The 19,916-nt window shown below is 48.4% G+C and overlaps 1 protein-coding gene across 1 annotated transcript in view; it reads right to left on the bottom strand.

Moving 5' to 3' along the window:
* Window positions 1-19,916, bottom strand: part of CACNA2D2 (calcium voltage-gated channel auxiliary subunit alpha2delta 2) — a 719,777-nt gene that overhangs the window by 324,557 nt on the left and 375,304 nt on the right. The window lies entirely within an intron of this gene.

Below are 19,916 nucleotides of genomic sequence, written 5' to 3'. Positions count from 1 at the left end.
TATTTTTCCTGCTGGACTCCCACAAATGTGTTCCTTAATAATTTTGTAAAGGTTTTCCCAAGGACAGAGGTGAGACTAACCAGCCTATAGTTACCTGGATCCTCCTTCTTTCCTTTCTGGAAAATAAGGACCACATTGGCCCTTTTCCAGTCATCTGGAACCTGCCCTGAGCACTAGGAGTGCTCAGACCGTCTTGCCAGTGGTTCTGCTGTGACACTGGCCAATTCCCTCAGCACCCTTGTATGAAGGTCATCTGGGCCTGCCGACTTAAACATGTCCAGCCCCTCCAAGCGTCCCTTCACTGGGCTGTTACTAACTGTTGGTGGGCAGATGTCCCTCGTGCCCATCTATAATCCAACTGAGAAATTTGTCTTTATACGTGTACAGGAATACAGATATCAAAAACTCACTGAAGAGTTCAGCTTTGTCACTCCTATTTGTCACCAATTGCCCTAGTCTGTCCTGTAGGGGTCCTATGCTGCCACGCACCTTCTTTTTGCTCCCTATATACCTAAAGGACTTTTTGTTGTCTTTAATTTTTGATGCCAGCCTGAGTTCCTTTGCTGCTTTGGCCTTTCTAATTGCCTCACTAAGTGAGAGCCAAGTAGGTACACTCCTCCTTGGTGGTTACCCCCTGCTTCCACAGTCTGTGCGCCTCTTTTTTCACCCCTAGACTTTCCTGGATTTCCCTGTTCAGCCAAGAGGGTTTCTTGGCCCCTGGGCAACACTAACCTCTAGAATCAGTATCCCTATCATGTGAGCTCTTACAAAGAATGCCTCGGTGTCAGGGCTTCCTCACATGTGCTATGGCATGGCAGTGGAGATGGAGGAGAAAAAAATTAAAGAAAAAAAAGTGAGGTAAATCGATTTGTATAATGAAAGTCCTGAGAAGCGGCCATGGTCAGGTCTTTTAATTGAGCTGAAAGGCACAAACGTCAAGAGCCCAGAGGTTTCCAACAAGATCAATTCTGCGCCATTAAGTAAATTAAAAGCAGAATGCAAAATAAGTTACACAACCTCCCCCTCCCGCTTCTAAGCTCTCTAACCCAGATCTGGAGCTGCGTACCAGTAGTTCAGCTAGGAGGAGTTGTGTGGGCCGGGATGGGTATTGAGACAAGCCTTGACCTTGAAGGTCCATAGGTCAGACAAAACAAACAAATCTAGTTGTGTGTGGAGTGCAGTCCAAGTGCTTTGCAGTGTGGGCAATGGGCTCTTTCCAACATTTCCTAATCACGCAAAATTCCCACTGAGGCTTAGGCTCTGGTACTTGTCTCTATCTGTTTTACAGCATCTTGTATGATGAAATAGCTTAATCTGATATCCAACCAACCCAACCTGCTTCAGAGTCAGCATGTCATAATATTAGCTTCTCTGCAGCTACCATCCTCTCAGCTGGTGCTCATGATGCTTCCCAGGTGAGAAGCACCCTAGGTTTCATCTTAGGTGTATTATGTGCATCACAGAGGCCTTGTAAAATTAGACACAACCCACTGGCTCCCACAACAGCTGTTGGCTTTACAAGAGTTTCAGAGAATATGCACCATGTCACAGATATCAAAACTCAGATCCAGGGACTAAGTGGCTAATCTGTAAGCAGGTTAATTAGCCATGAGGCTACCTAATGACACATCCCAGTGAAGCTCTTTTGTGAGTTAACAGTTCTTAGTGAGACACAGCAAGGCAAGGACATTCTTTATTGCAAGCCCTGCTATACTCTGAAGTCCTGAATCTGTGTTTGCTCAAGCAATAATGTCACTGATTTGTCCCACTAATAACAGACTCAACTTCTATAGCATCTAGGACAGGGATGGGCCAAATCTGGCCTGCCAAGTACTTTCATATGGCCCATGGCACCCACCAACAAACTGTGCTCCGCCCAGCCTTTCTGCCCAGGAGGATGGTAGCAAGGCACCGTTGTATACCGTAAGAGGGGACCTGCTCGGGGCCAATCTAACCAGGGCCCGCCCACCTGTTCCTGGGCTAACTGCCCACCTTCTCACCTGCCATGCCTTGTTGTTAATTAGTTAAATAGATGGCAATAAGCAGGAGGCTGCCCATTTCCTGCCTCGATGCCAGGGGGCACTATCCATGCCTCACTTCCTACCCTACACCGCAGCCCAAGCCTCGCAGCTGGCATCTATAGTTCTCATAGTCACTGGCCCCCACTCTGGGCCCCAGAATCCTACTGTTGAACCCCCACCTGGATTCTTCCCCTCAGGTGGTCTCTTCTGCCGTCATACCAGGCAGCATAGCTCCCTGAACTAAACCCCCTTCAGGTGTGATCCCCCCACTGGGACCTTTGGCTTACTAGCCCTGGCCCACCTCCAGGCCAGTCGGAACCCCAGGCCCTCAGCTCTTGGGCATCCCTTGCGGTGGGCCCCCGGCCCTTCCAGTCCTGGCCCCAGCATGGGCCAGTCAGGGGAAGTTCAGACAGCCCTGAGTCTACAGCCCTTACTCTTTCGCTGTGGAGTCCACCTTCCCGATGCTCCAACAAAGGGGTAACCCACCTGGTGGTGGGGACTAGGGGTTAAGGTGCCCCAACCCGCCTTACACTGGGGTAGTAAATGGCCTGGTATTTCCTGGGGGCTCCCGCACCACTGGGAGCCCCACCAGGTCACCCACTCCTGGCAGGGTGCAGTTTTAGGTCATACCCAGGACCAAGAGCCTCCTTACCTTCCCCTACAGCTCCTCCCTTACCTCCAGATAATATCAGCAGCTCTGCAGTCAAGCAATGTTGTTGTCTCGCCCTGACCAGCAGAACTGCCCTGTTTATATGGGCAGCCCCCGATCCAAAATGGCTGCCCCCAGACACCTGGCGGCTGCCAGCTCCAGGCCCTTAAAGTGGCAGGCACAGACAGTGCCCTGCCACAGTACACACAGCCCCAAACGTACCCTACTGCCTTGTTCCCAGCCTCATGGGCAGGAGGGCCTGGCCAGCTAGCGTGCAGCTTCCAGGTGTGGATGCTGCTGGAGCTGTAGTCCCTGGGGATCTGCTCCACTTCCCTGGTCTCCTACTGACTCTGGGCAACAGGTAGGGAAGCAGCACGGGCAGGGCTATAGCTGAGTGGGAGCACAGAGTGTCGGGCTGGCAGCAGTGGAGCCGTCACCCGGTGGGGGGGGTGGCAGTAGCACACAGCTTGGGCAGGCAGCGTGTGGGTGTGAGGGAGGGTGGGGGGATCCCTCCCACACTCCCCCTGTAGCGTCCAGCTCTGGCAGGTGGCAGCAGCAGCAAGCGGGGCACTCAGGGCGCAGGTGCCCAGCGGGTTGCAGCTCCAGTCAGCACTGCACATTGCAGCAAGAGGCACAATCTCCCTCTGGCCATCCGTATTGCTGGTGTTCCCTGCCACTCACGAGCAGACCCTGCACTCATACAAAATTGGAGGCAAGCCCCAGCGTTGGAGCCAGCTGCCTTTCCTGCCCCACAAGGGAAGGCACCTGGGGCTTCCCTCCCCTGCCACGCAGCCCTGGCAGGGAAGGCAGCCAGCTCCAGAGGCTTCTCTTCTGTGCTGAGCAGCCCGGGCAGGGAAGGCAGCTGGCTCCAGCACATGGGGCTTCTCTCCTGTGCTGTGTGAGTGGAGGAGCTGCCCACAAGTGGCAAGGAGCACCAGTGATACAGACAGCCTGAGGAAGGTTGCGCCTCTCGCAGCAATGTGCAGCACTGGCTGAAGCTGTGCCCTGCCAGGTGCCTGTGCCCTGAGTGCCCCACCTGCTTCTGCACCATGGGGGGAGTATAGGGCGGTTCCCACAACCCCCCAGATATACACAATCCCCTCACATACCCCATGCCCCCACACAAAGAGCCACATCTCCTCACAAACCCTCCCACAGACACCCCACTGCACATATACCCCCACATCCTACCACTGGCAACACACAGAGGGTGCACACAGGTGTACATTCACCCCCTGAGCTTGTGCACCCCCTGCAAAAAGGCACTGCTAACACTGACAACGGTGTCTGCAGGCAGTCCCCAATCGTCACCCCCCTCACTGCTGACACTGCCAGCGGCATTTGTGGGTGGTCCCCAATTGCCGCTGGCTGCCACTACTGGCGTCTTGTGTGTGTGGTTGCCAACCGCTGGTTACCCCCTCCCGTTGATGGTGTTGTGGCTGCCAGCACTGCTACCACCTGCCTGTGAGGGCATACAGCATTCATGCAACCCACCATACACACCTACCACATGCCCACAGCCACAATATACAAAACTAAGAATTTTATTTTTGAGTTACTATGCAGTCACCTCTATATATATTACACAAACACAAATCATGACAAAAATATTTTTGTAATAAAATTAAAAGATGTTATAGTAGATGTTTGACTTCTAGTGTATGATTTGTTTTTTTCCTGGTTCCAAGATGGCAACCCCCCCACCCCACAGTATTTCTGGGGGGCAAGGGATGGGACATCCAGTGGCAAAGGTCAGGGGTTATGGGTGGGACTTCGAGTCCCAAGATGCCAAGAAGGGGGCGGGGCAACTGTTAAGGGATGGGACTACCCACACAGCCTTCGACAGCTCACCAAGACTCGTTAAGTGGCCCTCCACCAGAAATAATTGCCAACCCCAGTGTAGGATCCCAGTCTAGACTGTATATAGAGAAATGATGTAGTTATCTCTGGGGCAGATATGCCATATATCCTACTGTATCCTGCTATGCCACTGAGTCTTTACAATGAAAATTGTTGCAGGACCTCTAACCAAGAGGTAAGGCATTCTGGCTGCTTCTGCTTATATATTTTTTTCAAAGAACATACAAATTAAACAAACAAGTACCACTCAAGACCCTAAAAATAAAGGAAAAGGAAATTACATAACACAGCCAGCCAGCAAAATCCCACAATGAAAACTAGAAAGTTCCTGAAATAACTAGAGTGAATTAACAACTGTTTCAAATTTAAGTCCAAGGAAAGTGATAAGATCATTGCATTAATAATTCATCGTATTAATAAGCAAAATAAACTACATTCACATTCACAGTGGTCAGACTGATAGCACTGGTGCTGAATACATTTGTCAGTCCCTCTTTACATGCCTCATCAGTGACTATTTCAAATCTGATCACTAACCACGCATGGCTAATTGTGTCCTTAGTTACATCCTGACACCCATGCTGACTTGTGTGGGAGTTCTGCACAAGAATCCTGATGGGAAATCTGAGCCTTGATTATGGTTCTTCCCATTTTTCACGTTCAGTTTAAAGACACGGGAAAGGGGGCTGTCGACAAACCTTTAGCTTGATTCAAGACTCTTAGTAACTGATTTAGAAATGTTGTGACTGCTCATACCAAAGAGCCAAAGAACTGTGACCCAAAATCATTTCCCTTGCGGGGAGTCAAACAATAGGTGCATATGTGACTCTTTGCTATTACATGCCCAATCATTTTCCTTCCACAGCTTAATTGCTATCTAAATCGCACTATGTCAAAACCAAATAAGATGACTGTGAATTCTCTGGACCAGGAAGATTTCTTCAGAGTGTATCAAGGGTGGACTCATTGGCTTGGAGCTATTCCCAAGTTATTTCAAATTTCAGCGTCCAGCAAGTAGGTTGGAAATTTTCAGTGGGGAAACAATTTTCTCCAGACAGATCTGAAAAGCATCTGAACTACATGTCAGAAATAAAGAGAAATTGCCTCTTGTAGAAAGATGAATAATCTCACTAGCAGCAGCTGAACTCAAAGAGACCATTAGAGGATGGCAGGGCTCTTTCAGAAGAAAAAAAAAACCAAACAAATCTCAGTCCAATTTTAAGTCAATGGGAGTTTGTTTTCCCATTGCCTTGAATAGGACCAGGACTCATGATGTGCAAACATCAGTGCCTTGGTGCTCAGTGGCAGGTACTAATATAGGAATGGGGTAGAAAGAGAAACACATGACTTGTGCCTTAGGCCCCCTCTACACATGCAGGTAAAGGCACCATGGGACCTAATGTGCAATTCACACAATTGCACCTCCTGCCATGTCACATATGCATGGCCGGAGGCACGATTGTGGGATCATGAATTAGACTCCTTTGCACCTTATCACTGGTGCAGAGGGAGTCCAATCCTAGGCTCTCCCTGTACTGGCAAGAAGCCAGCTCCTGTGGAAGCCCCACACACCCCAGCTGAGAAGTTCCTAGCTGTGGGGATGCCCCACACACCCGGGACTGGAGGATCCCTGCTGCAGCAATCTCCCAGGACTATCTGGGGATACATGAACCCTTGGACCCTGGGAATAGTAGCTGCCCTGATTCCTAAGGCTCAGGGATACATGAAAACCCTGGACCCTGGGGACCACGGCCACCACAATCCCTAGGGTTCACGGATGCATGAAACTCCTGGACCCTGGGGATTTCAGCTGCCATGATCCCTGGGCTCAGGGGTGCATGAAATCCCTGAACCCTGGGGATTGCAGCTGCCACAGCCTCTAGAGCTTGGGGGTTTTACACTGGGCACAGTGCACCCCTGCTGAAAGCCTTGTTAGCTGACAGGACTGAGCCACAGGGGAGAGACCCTGCTACACACCAATTCAACTTGATAGCAACCAACTATAGGTTCGTGCACATTTTTGAGGTCTAACTTTACAGCTGGTTGGAGCTTTTAATATCTGATAGCTACTCTGCACATGTAGCTGGTCTCCAGGGCTAGGGACCGAAATTATACATAAACCAGTTTAAGTAATCAGAAACTGGTCTAAGCCTGTAACAGAATAGAAGCTCAGGCACATAAACCACTGTCAAAATGGCTAAAACTGGTTTAAGATAAACCTGGTTGAATGTAGTATCAGACTTAACTGATTTGGGTCAAACCAGTTTATGAAACTTCTGTCCCAGACCTCTTCCTGGTTCAAGTTAAATCAGTCCCCCAGCATCCCAGCATGTTTTCCAGCCCTGGACTGGGCTGTCCTGTCTGCTCCAGAAAGCAGGGCTGGCCCCACCCCTCTGCTCCCTAGCTGGAGCAGTGAGAGCTGACTGACAAGGGGGTGTGGAGGCAAGCCCAGCTGGGGTGCAGCCTAGTCTACAGTGGGGGACTGCCCCCAGAGGCAAACCCTGGCTTGGGTCTGGGGTCAGGAAGGCTAAACACCCCTTCTCCCACTCGAACTTACTGCTGGCTGCAGCTGTGGACTACAAATCCCAGAGGCACCTGGAAGCAGGAAGAAGTGATAACTAATGAGCAGCCCTGTAGCATCTGGCTGTTATAATTCTGGACTGTGAATTCCAGAGACCTCGGGGGCAGCAGAAAGAGAAAATGAACACAGCGCCAGAAAGCTGTGCTCTAGTGCCCCTGACTTCTGGCTGGAGCCACTGCAGGCATGTGGCTGCATTTCCAGAATCAAAAGTGAATGTCTGTTCACTTGCTTATCAAATCAGTCCATGCAGAGTAAACTAACCTGTGAAGATTGAATTGATTCAGCCTCTGGCTTTTTGACTGCCTGTATTTAGCCCAGGTAATTGCACAATTAACCAGTTAATTGCATGATACCTGTAATGTGTAGAGGGGGCCTTAGAAACGCTCAGGTCAGTACAGACATACACACACGACAGACATATCTCTGTGCTTCTGCAGTGCTCTTAGGGAGGGACATGCCTGTTTACACATGCCACACACAAAAATGAAGCAGTTAAGCCACACTGGCAGTAGTTCTTTCAGCTATTTTAATTTACACTAAAGAGAAAGGCCTCAAGAATGGCTGTGTCCATGTCCCAAAAAAGTAGCCTTACTGCAGTAGTTCTCAAGTTTTCAGTCACGGCACCCCACTCCAACTTTTTTGAATCTGGAAACACGCTGACTGAGAACTACAACATTTCCAGTGGTGGTTCTGAACGGGATCATGCCACACCACAGTCAAATGAAAGTGCCCCACGCACCCACTGTTCAGAGACTGGGAAGGGCTGAAGCACATGTGGACTCTCCTGCCTCATGTGGGTTCTTTGATATAACTCTGAAGTAGTTAGGAAAGCTGGTTCATGCTACAGCCTTTCCAAGCATGCAGGCCAGCAGGACTTGTGTTGAAGCACCCCTTGTCATGATGCCACATCCCCCTCAGTTGAGAAACACTGCCTTACTGCCACATTCCCAGTGCTCAGGGGAAGGGTGTTGACATACCCATAGTGCCTGTAGCAAAGAGGAGTATGATGGAGAACCAATGATACTATGAATGGGGCAACAAGAAAATGTCTCAATGTCTTGCCTCAAGACAATTTTGTTATACTGAGAAAAGAAACAGGTTTCACCAAAATGTCAATCCAAGCCAGTGAGATAGACATTTCAGCTTGCAGGTTAGCAGGTAACCAGTTACCAACATTGAGCCCATCACTATGAGCCACTTTATTCCTCTACTTTCCCACACTGCTCTCCCAAAACACTTTTCTTGCATCATCTCAATTGGTCATGGCAGTGAGTATATACTGCTGCCAAGACATAGTCATGAGAGATCCAACTTGAGGGACACCAGACAGGACTTTCTGAGAAAGTCAAGCAGGTTAAAACATCATAAATCTCTTGCTTGTTTGCTTTTTTGGTTTTAAAGAAATTCAGCCAGTTTGTTTATACCATGCATCAAGTCCTGATTCAGAAATAATGTACCAGGCTGTAAATGTCATTTTTACCAATGCAAACCCAAACTGATCAAAGCAAGGTGATCACAGTGATGCACTAGTGCAGTAATTTTAATACCCTCCCGATATGAATTCCTCTGACACTCCCACAAGATGATGCGATATGTAGAATGATTCAGCAGTTGTTTATGGATGTGGCACATAAAGCGTGATAGAGAACAGTTAGTGATTCTTGTTCTGTGAGGCTGAACAGACTGGGAGATTAGGTGAAACGTACCAACCCCATCCCCCAAACAACAAGGGAGGAAAACTCAGCAAGAAGATAAAAGCTCTTTTTCTGCATCCCACCTACTCTCCATTCATTCATTACTCCCCCTCTTGACCAGGCTGTGCTTCTGCAGCCTCAGAAAGGGTGTGCAAGGGAGCACACCATCTGGACCACCACAGGAGGAATTCTGATTGTAAAATAAAAGAAGTTTCATGGTGCACAGGGGTGCTTCCTGCAAAAGGGTGCAGCATACCCTTTCCTCCAAGGCTATGCTTATGCACATAGCTAGGACTACCCCCAAGGTGACATACAATGCTCTTCTGCTTGTAAATACCTGAGCTTGATCCCCGATAGCCATCAAGCTTGACCCTATAAGCCCTTCTAAACATTCAGGTACAAGGTAAACTTCATCTCCTTGCTTGCCTCTTTTTGACATGTGTTAGAAACTCCCCTGGCAAGGCAAACCTTAAATTCAGAAAGTCCTCCAGTAGCAATACTAGAGGTTCTTGACCTTTGGCCCTTTTGTAGCCCATCTCCTACCTGTAGGGCCTGTAATTAGAGCCAACCACAAGAGAGAGAAGACAGCATACCGATTCCTAGGAGGGCTCTACTTGAGCAACAGGAACTACTAGGATAGAAAACTGTGGCGCAGGTGATGTGATGGAGGAGGTGCAGGCTACGTGGCTCAAACTGGAATGAAAGCTGCCACAAAATTAATCCAGTTATCAGTGTGGGCATACCCTGAGTGTGAGGGCATATGGAACAGGAATAGATCGAAGTGGCTTGCTCTGTCCACCACTCTGTGCTGGGGGAGCACAAGCCCTGATATGCAGTACACAAGCCAGAGGCTGCCTCCACATGAGCAGCAAGTTAGATAGGAGTCTCCTGGTACTCACTCCTCTGCATACCTGTAGCCATGAACTGTCCCTATGCACCTGTACATGCTACCTTCTTTTTTTAAAACAATAGGCTCTTCTCTTAGCACAAGCAATGAGGAATGTTTGGGAGATATAAGCCGAGAGTCATTATTGACTCTAAGATGAACATGGGCCGGCAGTGTGAGGATGTGGTCAGTAAGGCTAACCACACCTTGTCATGCATGCACAGATGCATCATGAGCAGGTCCAAGGAGGTGATCCAAGGCCCTCTACGTGACATTGGTCAGGCCGCAGCTGGAGTACTGCGTCCAGTTCTGTGTGCTCCACTTCAGGAGGGATGTGGACAACATGGAGAGGGTCCAGAGGAGGGCCACTCACATGATCCGGGGACAACAGGGCAGACCCTACAATGAGAGACTGCAGGACCTGAACCTGTTCAGCCTTCATAAGAGAAGGCTGAGGGGGGACCTGGTGACCGTCTAGAAACTCACTGGGGGGGACCAGAAGGGTTTGGGAGAGACCTTGTTTCCCCTAGCACCCCCTGGCATAACAGCCACAAGTTGTTGGAGAGGAGGTTTAGATTAGACATCTGTAAGAACCACTTCAGTTAGGGCAGCTAGGATCCGGAACCAACTTCCAAGGGAAGTGGTGCTGGCTCCTACTCTGGGAGTCTGTAAGAAGAGGCTTGATGCCTACCTGGCTGGAGTCATCTGAGCCCAGTTTTTCTCCTGCTCAGGCGGGGTGTGTGTGTGTGGTGTCGGACTTGCAGATCTACAAGGTCCCTTCTGACCCAACTTCTGTGATTGATTCTATGAACAGGAATCCCAAAGGCAGCAGGCAAAATGGAGTCCTGGGTCAGCAGCCTTATGTAGGTCAATCCCTCCACCTCCCCCAGAAGAGTGAAAGCAACTGTTCTTCCCCTGCATGTGTAAAGGCAGTACTATAACTGAGGAGGGGTAACGAGAGCACCATCTTTTGGTGGGGAAAGTGTAAGAAACAGCTGTTGTCACAGTAGCAGCTGATCATACCACCACCACCAACATTGTAGCAGCTGGGGCTGCGCCAGGGACCCTGTGCTACCCCAGGTACAGAACTGTATTCCCACACATCTGTGTAAAGGCCCAACCTTTTAATGTATACATCATCCACGATTGTCCTTTTCCTCTAGTCCCGACTGCCTTTCCCTCTAGACCAATATGGCTACAATCTGGATACCTACATCAACCATGCCCATCCTGGGTAGTTCTTCATACTCTGTGAGGTCATATACTGCATTCTGCAAAATGCCATGCTTGCTAGTGAAACACCACACTGGTGGTGTACAGAAATATCACAGGACTCTTAGGAATTCTCCAGCTGGGTCTGGACTAAGGTCCATCCCATCCAGTATACGGTCCCCACCCAATGGCCAGGATCAGACCCTTCATCCCCCGCTCCTGGGATGCAAAAAACCAACAGCATGTGATGTGGGCTAATCTGCCCTCCCCATGAAGGCTGCAGCCCTACCTCTATTAGTCAGAAACTGGTCTAACAGCATGAGATTTTGTATCCCTTTTCTAACACCATCTCTTTTAATTCTGGATGTTCTTGTTATGTAGATAAAGTCAACATGCAGCAATGCACAGTAGGTTCTTGCATGATCAAAACAGACCTCCTGCAATTAATTCCCAAATCTGGAAGTTTTGCCACTGACTTAAGTGTGGCCAGGATTTCTCCCATTTCAAACCCAGTTATGGGGACACCTGCAGGGACACCACAAGAGAAGGGAGAGGCCCTGGAAACTGGCTTTCAGTACCATCTTTGCCACTGGCCTGATGGGTGACCATGGGTAAGTCCCTTCTCCTCTGTCTGTCTCAGTTAATTCATCTGTAAAATGGAGATAAAGATTCTTACTGTTTTGCAGCGTTTTGAGATCAGTGTGTGAAAAGCGCTAAACAACAACAAGATTCTGTTAACAGTATTTGGAATGTGTAGGCACTTTAAAGTAAGGCAATGAATGACATCATAAATCTTACACTACCTGCATAAGAAACTTAGTTTATTCTTATCAAGACTACATTCTTATAAAGAAATACATATTTCATCACCATATCATTTCCATTATCAACTTGCACACAGTTCTTTTAATGTTTTATTTTTATCTTGACTGCAGGATCTAAATAGTTTCTTTCAAGGGATGTTGTTAAAGTGGAAAGAGCAGTTAATATATTTATCAACTGAGTAGAATTTTGAAGTAAACACTTATAATTCTTTTTCTGGTATAACAGAATTGTAAACAATAAGCAGGAAAGCTTGTACCTTAATTTTTAGTATAATACTGCATGTGGACTAGCAGGTAGGGCTGCTGTGTGTGTCTGCGCATGTGTGTGTACATGCACACACAAATACGTACATCTGGATTGGCCTGAATAAAGTAAATTGCAGAAACAGGGACATAGCTCTTACATTTCGTTTTCCAAAAGATTTTGTGCAATGTTTATATTTTGAGATTGCTGATTAAAGGGGAACATTTATTCTGAGTCAGAGTTAAGGCTGTAGTGATGAAATATGCATTTCTCCAGGCTTGATAAGAATATGTTTGTTTATTATAGGGCTGGCATAAGATTTATGGATATCTTTAACTATTCATTGCCTTGCTTTAAGTGCCTAGGTTTTGCAAATGATGCAGTAAGTGACTAGTAGAGCTTGTCAAACTTTTCTCAATGGAACTCTTTTTTCATAAGAAAATATTGAGTCAAAGTCAATTTTGTTTAGAAACATCCCAAAAGCATTATTTTGATAAACAAATCACTTCAACTGTTTATCTCAAAATGTCTTTATATTTCAAAATGTATTTCATGTTATCTTTTGATGCTATAGTGTACTAGCGAATTGCCCATCAAAAATGATGGCGGGGGCATGTGAGGAAAGAGTGCTGCCATCCACCACCCCATGCTGCCACCTCCCAGGAGCAGGGAATGGAGGGGGAACCTTGCACACGGTGGCCACCACCCACCACCCCACACTGCCACTGCTATGCATCCAGCCATACGCTCCCCTCCCCCCCGCATCTGGCTTCGCACCCCTGCCGCTGCTGTTCCACATCCAGCCCCATACCACCCACCCCCTTCCCTCCCCCGTGTCCACCTGGCCCTTCACTCTTGATGGGCATTCTTGACACAGCACTGGCTGGAGCCACACCCCCCAAGAGCATTACAGACAGACAGACTGTGAATTCCAGAGACCTCGGGGGCAGCAGAAAGAGAAAATGAACACAGCGCCAGAAAGCTGTGCTCTAGTGCCCCTGACTTCTGGCTGGAGCTACTGCAGGCATGTGGCTGCATTTCCAGAATCAAAAGTGAATGTCTGTTCACTTGCACTGTCCGTGACAGACACACGGACAAACAGACTCAGCCCTTCATATATACAGAATGATATTTTAAAAGCAGGGTTTAAAACAAAAGTCAGAATTGAAAAAAAATTATTATACTGAAATAATAGTCTTTCATGTTTGTTGAAAAGTGTTTCAGAAATTTTAATTAGGGGAGATTCCAACCTGGATCTCCTGGTATCAAAAAACCCCTGCAGCGCTGCAAATTAGCAGTGCAACACATGGGTGCACATATGCTGCATGTGGTTTGCAGCACCTCAGATGTCTTTGAGGTGCCACAAACAGCATGTGTGCGCTCGTCAAGATGTTCCCTTAGATACTTTTTCTCATAGTAAAACTCAGCAAATTAAGTGTCCCAACCAAGATTAGAATCCAAGGATCTTGGTTCCTCAGACAATGTTTACCAGGAAAACAACAGAGTCTGTCAGGCAGGTCAATACATATTTATTACCTCAGTGTAATGCCTACTAATGAAGGCCATCTCTAATATAAAACAACATCCTAAAGTAATCCTAAACCAGGAGTGGGCAAAAGTAGGTCTGTGAGCGAAGCCAGCCCGCCAACCCGTTCTATCCAGCCCACGAAGCCTCTAAAAATTTTAGAAAATAAGTTTTTATCTGCCCCAGGCATCCAGCAGCAGCCGAACCCAGTGGGAGCCTGTGGCTGAGCAGCAAGGCTGGTCCGGCTCCATCCGGCCCCCAGCCCTCCACCCCCAACTGGAAGCCTCTGTGCGACCCTGGAGCTGTTGCTCCCTCTCTCTGTTCAAGTGGGAAGTAAGGTAAGATTGGATGGAGGGAGAGGGGAAACCACTGCAAACAGCCCAGCAGCCAGGAGCCCTGTGGTGCTTCCCGGGCCAGGATGGAGCCAGAGCGGAAAGCAGTGAGCAGGAGGAAGCCACTGCGGGGGGGGCAGGGAGCAGCACGGCAGTGGGGTGGGCCGCGAGGAGCAGTGTGGGAAGTGGCAGGAGCTGTGGGAGCGGCAGGGGCTGCAGGGAGTGGCATGGGAAACAGTGGGGGCCACAGGGAGCAGCACAGGAAGTGGCGGTGGCCAACGGAAGTGGTGGGGGCCACAGCAAGTGTTGGGGGCTGCAGAGAGTAGTGGGGGCCAAGGGGAATGGTGCCGAGAGACTCAGGGGCTGTAGGGGCCATGGGGAACAGTGCAGGCCACAAGAGATGGTGCAGGAAGGAGCAGGGACCATAGGGAGCAGTGCGGGAAGTGCCAGGGGCCATAGGGAACAGCACAGGAAGTGGTGGGGGCTACAACGAGCGGTACGGGAAGCAGTGGGGGCAATGGGGAGTGGTGCAGCAAGTGATGGGGGCCGTGGGGAGCGGCAGGCAAGCATGCGGGAGGGAATGCAGGGAAATGGCAGTGGCAGGTGGGCATGGAGCCCATGCAAGTGTCCTGGGACCAGCAGGGACCCAGGGTGGGGCAGCAGGATCTCAGACCCTGGGCGTGGGGTCCGCCTGGCTGCATTGTGTGAGGCTCGCCTGCAGTCTGCTAGAGCCGTATGCAATGGAGTCAGCAGCCTGGCCCTGTCTCTTCTCCCCCCCCCCACATAATAACCCCATACCATCCCACGTACCTGACACCCTCCCACCATACCCATACCTGACACACACACACCAGACAGTAGGACTGTATTTTGAGCTATTATTCAGTCACCTCTGGATACACTTCGTAAACACATAAATCAGTACAAAAATATTTTTAAATAAAATTAAAATAAGTTATAGTAGCTATTTTTTTAAAAAAATATAATTTGTGTTTTTTTCTGGTTTCAAGATTGCAACATCTTTCCTCCCAAAAGGCGTACTTCTGGGACTTCCAGTGGCAGAGGTCAGAGGTTGGGGGCAAGACTTCCAGCCCCAATATGGCAACTGTCAAGGGGTGGGGCAACTGTCAAGGGGTGGGGCTACCCAATGCAGCCCTCGACAGCTCCCCAAAACTCCACCCAAAATAACTGCCTGCCTCTGTCGTCCTAAATCCTTCTCTGCCTACAGTTCAAGCGGCTAAGGAATAACTTTCAGAGAAGAAAGATACATCCAAAGATCTTGACAGCATGAGGAGACTTCCTCTTAAGAAGAACCAGAAGAATATGCTGAGCCTTGCAAACATGACTGAACAAAGCAATGATTCCCTCACTGCTCAACCAACCCTCTCCCAGGTTCACAAGAGCTGCCACCACGTCTAGGCTAGAGACCACTGTCTTTTCTAACAAAGTCATGGCTCCTATGGTTGTGTCAGAAATTCTTTCATACAATCTTAACTTGATACCTCTGGTCCTCAGTGAATTCTCAAGGTCTCCCCAAGTAAGTGTGGCTGTAGCGGGGTTTGTGCACAGGATGCCTACCAGGCAACACAGTGTCCAGAAAAACCCCTCCCAGCTTACCTATCCAGGTTGCAATCCAGGAAGATGGTGGGGCCAGGCAAGAAATAAGGAACAGCTGGGGGAATGCAGTACACAACAGCCACAATATAGTCACCAGAAGGGGTGGGGTAGGGTGGGGAGGCAGAGATCCTGGATTGACTGGCAGGGCTACACATATCACATTTGAAGCTGCTGGAGGCAGCACACAGGGGGAAGTCCTGAGGACATGCCAGAGGAGTGGAGCCACATTGGAAACCCCCTCCCCCACTGGACAGGAGATGCAAGGGACAGCAGGCAGCAAGCAGCTTGGCCTGAGGGACATAAGTAACTGAACCGGCACCAGCCAGGCAGCACCCAGGGAACCAGGAGGGGAGTAGCCAGAGCCAAAAAAACAAGGCTCAGGAAGAAGCAGGAGGAGGGAAAGACCCATAGCCAGGGCCAGATTAACGCATAGGCAAACTAGGCATATGCCTAGGGCCCTGAGCTGTGGGGGGCCCAAGTCCTTCCCTCCACAGAGGCAATGCAAATGGCTCTGTCCGCCTCCCTTCCCTTCCCTTCCCTTCCCAGCAGCAACTCTCAACCCCAACACCTCCCCCCGCCCAGGGCAGCAGTGGCGGAGTGAGGAAGGAAGCTTCAACTGTCCAGGACCCAGGAGTTTGTTTGCCTAGGGCCCACTAAAGGGTTCATCCAGCCCTGCCTGCAGCAGCAGGACCCCTCAGGCTTCCAGATGGGCTACTACACTGGTTGAACTGACAATGAAGGCAAGCCCAGGCTTTGTTTATTTATTTGGACTAGAGTCCCTTAAAGGGGAAACATTTTGGAACAGGGTCGAGCATTCCTTAAAGAAGCAATGCCAGAGGCAAGGGGGAAAGGAAAATTAGAGAGACTACAGTATGAGGCTTGAAGGAATAGCTATCAACATCTGCAAGAGAACACTTTGTCTGGAGGGGTGTGGGCAGGGTGTAGGGAAGGAGGAGCCACGCAAAGACATCTGGCAGGACTCTCTAACCTGTGCAACAGGCTACATTGAAGATTAGGTATGTTCCCATTCACCCCATTCTATCACTTAAGACCAAGGTGTAGCGGGCAAACCCAGGGGTGATGGGAATGGAAAGCAGGACCGTTAGTTAATGTTTCCACCACCAGAAGGCCCTAGCTCTCACCCCAGCTACAATGTCTCTGACAGAGGGTGTGCAAGAAGCTGAGTCTTAAAGGGCACAAGTTGAAACTGCTGAATTCCTTTCAGCGGAGCCTTTGACAGGTTTACTCTTTGCAGGGAAGTCTGCAGTTAATGGACTAGCCAGAACCTTGGCAGAGAAAACCACTGCTGTGCCTAGCTGAGGAAGTACCTTTCCTCTCTGTTGTGTGGGAGAAGGAAGGACCTAGTTACCTGCTTTCTGGAGCAACTGCCCTCAGCCAGTTGTCCTACTCAGCCACAATAATGTCCTTTAGAGAGGAGTCCAGACAGAGGTGTAACTAAGAGCATAGATAAACATATGTTTGGAGCAATTTCAAAAGGAAAGGGGGAGCTGCCTTTCTGCAGCAGCCTCTATTTCTGCCAGCAAAATGCATGAGTTAGGGCCAATAAAGGGTGAATGAACCTAACTGGATGGGGAGAACATGCTGTCGCAAAAGCTGTTCAGACAAGGAGACTGCTTCTCCCAGGCCATGTGCCTCAAGCTACTGCTGGGGCTCTTTGCTGCCCGGGTCTCAGAGTCTTGCGCTTCTGTCTGGCAGTTCTAGCCCAGCCTACTCAATCCGCCTTTAGAAAGGACTGCCTGAGATCCAGTCACTGAGCCAATTTATTTTGACAGTGTTTTCCCACTACAAAAAGCCACTCAGTTTTAATTCCAACAACAGAATTTTAGGGCCCAGTATCCTAGAGCCAGCATAAGCCCTGGGCCACAAGAAGAAGAGATGTGCACAACGGATTCTCAAAAGTCAGAAGTGCTACACATGGCTTTGCTATATTAGTAGTCCTAGTAGTTTGCTCCAGTGACTGATTCTGCCCTGCTTACAGATCCACGCATGTTTCTTGGAAACAATGGCAGGAGGAGGAAAGGTGCTTCCTCCACCAAACTACCTCTGAGCCAGGAAATCTAGCTAGCATTGCCACATGTGAGAAACAGCACTGCTTTTTTCCACAAAACCCTTCCTCATTTCCTACAGAAGACAGAGCAGGGGAAATGAATGAGGCAGGGGATTGCAAGAAGAGAAGGGACATCCTTGTGGTGAACAATAAGGTGTTCAATAACCATGTGACTCATTTTCTGGGTGCTTGACTTGAGACTCTTGGGTCTGATTTACCAAAGTGCTGAGCACTCCCAGAAGCAAATGAAGTCATGCTGTACATACAGAAAGTGCTAAGTACCTTTAAAAATCAGGGCTATGCCTCTCAAATTGGTCATCTCAATTTGATCTTACTCTCCCTGGGCTTGAGTCCTCCAGTACTTTACCTGACAGGAGTGGCGTGAAAATAATTAATGTTTGTGAATGACTCAGAAATCAGAGGGATGAACACCACAGAAAAGCCCACAAGGAAATGAATAATTCTTTTCCAGGGCAAGGTTTGAATAACGCACAGCAAGTAAGGCCTAAAACATGCATTGAACAATGAGGATAAAGCAAAATATTGACAAGCTGTTCATTGACTGAGCACTGTCCATCCTATAGGCTGAATAAGACAGAAGTTCTGAGTGGAAAATAGTATGTGATTACATAATTACAGACTGAACCATAATACCTACACGCAAGGGGAATGAACTAAGGTTGCATAGGCAGACTTAATTCTGGCCTTTCCCTAGTCTTCAATACTTGACCTTGTAACCTTAATAATGTTCTTTCAATACAATTGGTGCATGCAGGTCTGTCTAAATATCTGTTTCAAAGAACAACATTAAGGCTGGAAAGTCACGGACAAAAGAATAATAGCATTATATATATTCTAATAATATTATAAAAGGCTAAGTCACTCTGCCTGTCTGTCTGTCACACTTTATTAGCGTTCTGATTGGCTGACAAACAGCCAATCAAAGTGCGAAGAAGCATTCTGACAGAAGGCAGCTCACTGCCATGATGGTGAGGCCATGGGGGACAGAGCGGGAAGAGAAAAGCCAGCCTGCTGCGGTGGGGGAGGGGACGGACAAGGGAAGACAGCTGGCCGGGCCCAGCCCATCCCAACACACCAGGGCTGGCACTCAGGGGAGCCTGGATCTCCCCTTGGCTGCTGCAAGGGGGCAGAACTGGGCAGGAGCACCCCTGCACTGGGCTGCTCCTATTGGGCTCAATTTGATTCTGATGAGGGCACATGCATAAACGTCTGCTGGGGAGCACTTTAATGTGCCTGAATTTTCTTCACAGAAAATCCAGCCACATTAATTGTACATGCAGACGTGCCCTGTTATATATAGATAGTAATATATAACAGTTGATTCATTTAGCTGAAAGAAACTCAAGAAATGAAAGAGGAAAAGAAGTATCTTTTCCAGTCGTTGCAGAGGAAGATATATGCTAGGTGCTAGCTATCCAAACAAATAGGGACAGGCTCTTTTTTACTTTTTTGGACAGTACCTACCATGCTGGTGCCTCAGGGAGGCAAAATTGTAATCCATGTAATAAACACTTACAAAGTACTCATGTCACAAGTGCAAATAAACACTTCATGAGCATCTTCCTCTGCAACAGCTGGAAAAGAAGGTTCTTTTTCTCTCTCATTTCTTGAGTTCCTTTCAGATGAACTGAACCAACTGGTCCATTCCATCCTCGCCCATTACAATTTATATCTAACAGTGTTACAGAGAGGGCTATATCAACCTAAGAGTACAGTTCCAATGCTTTCCCATCTACCTGGTTCGGTTACTTTGAGGAATAGGGACCTCACATCTACATAGCTGGACACAGCAGGTAGAAGAAAAAGATAAGCAGTAGAGGGATTGGGAGGGCACTGTGACTGTACTGAATGCAGGCCAGTCAGTTGCTTCTGGTCACAATATCATCTACTTCACATGTACAAACCACCAGGCAGGGGTCCAAGAATCATGAAATGTATTTAAAAATAAGTATAGGATCTTATTTTTTTTCTTCTCCCTATATTCACAATCTTATTTAGGGGAGAAAAAAAACATCTTAACATGACTTCAGAAACTGAATTTTAAGAAACGCCAAGCACATTATATGACTTGGGATAACATCACAGAAGTTGGAGCTATGAGTTCATCACACACAGGTACTTCCCCTTATTGAAGTCTATATGCTTGGCAAAGGGACATATACCTGAAAGGAATATCCAGGGTCATTAAGTGCAGTCCGCTGTCAATGCAGGTGATAATTAATCCCTTTTATAAACTGATTACACTTCATTATAAATTAGTCAGGCCCCCTGTCCCTGCTGTTCCCATTTGACAGCTGTACCAGAATACCCCTGTTTTAGGAATCTTCTCCTCACTGCCAGTCTCAATCCATTCATACCCAGTCAATGAAATTATATTTCATA

Source organism: Crocodylus siamensis, chromosome 11, assembly GCF_052110815.1.
Source record: "Crocodylus siamensis isolate JL-2025a chromosome 11, ASM5211081v1, whole genome shotgun sequence".
Taxonomy (NCBI): Eukaryota; Metazoa; Chordata; order Crocodylia; family Crocodylidae; genus Crocodylus; species Crocodylus siamensis.
The sequence above is the reverse complement of the archived record's forward strand: the minus strand, read 5'-3'. Positions and strand labels throughout refer to the sequence as shown.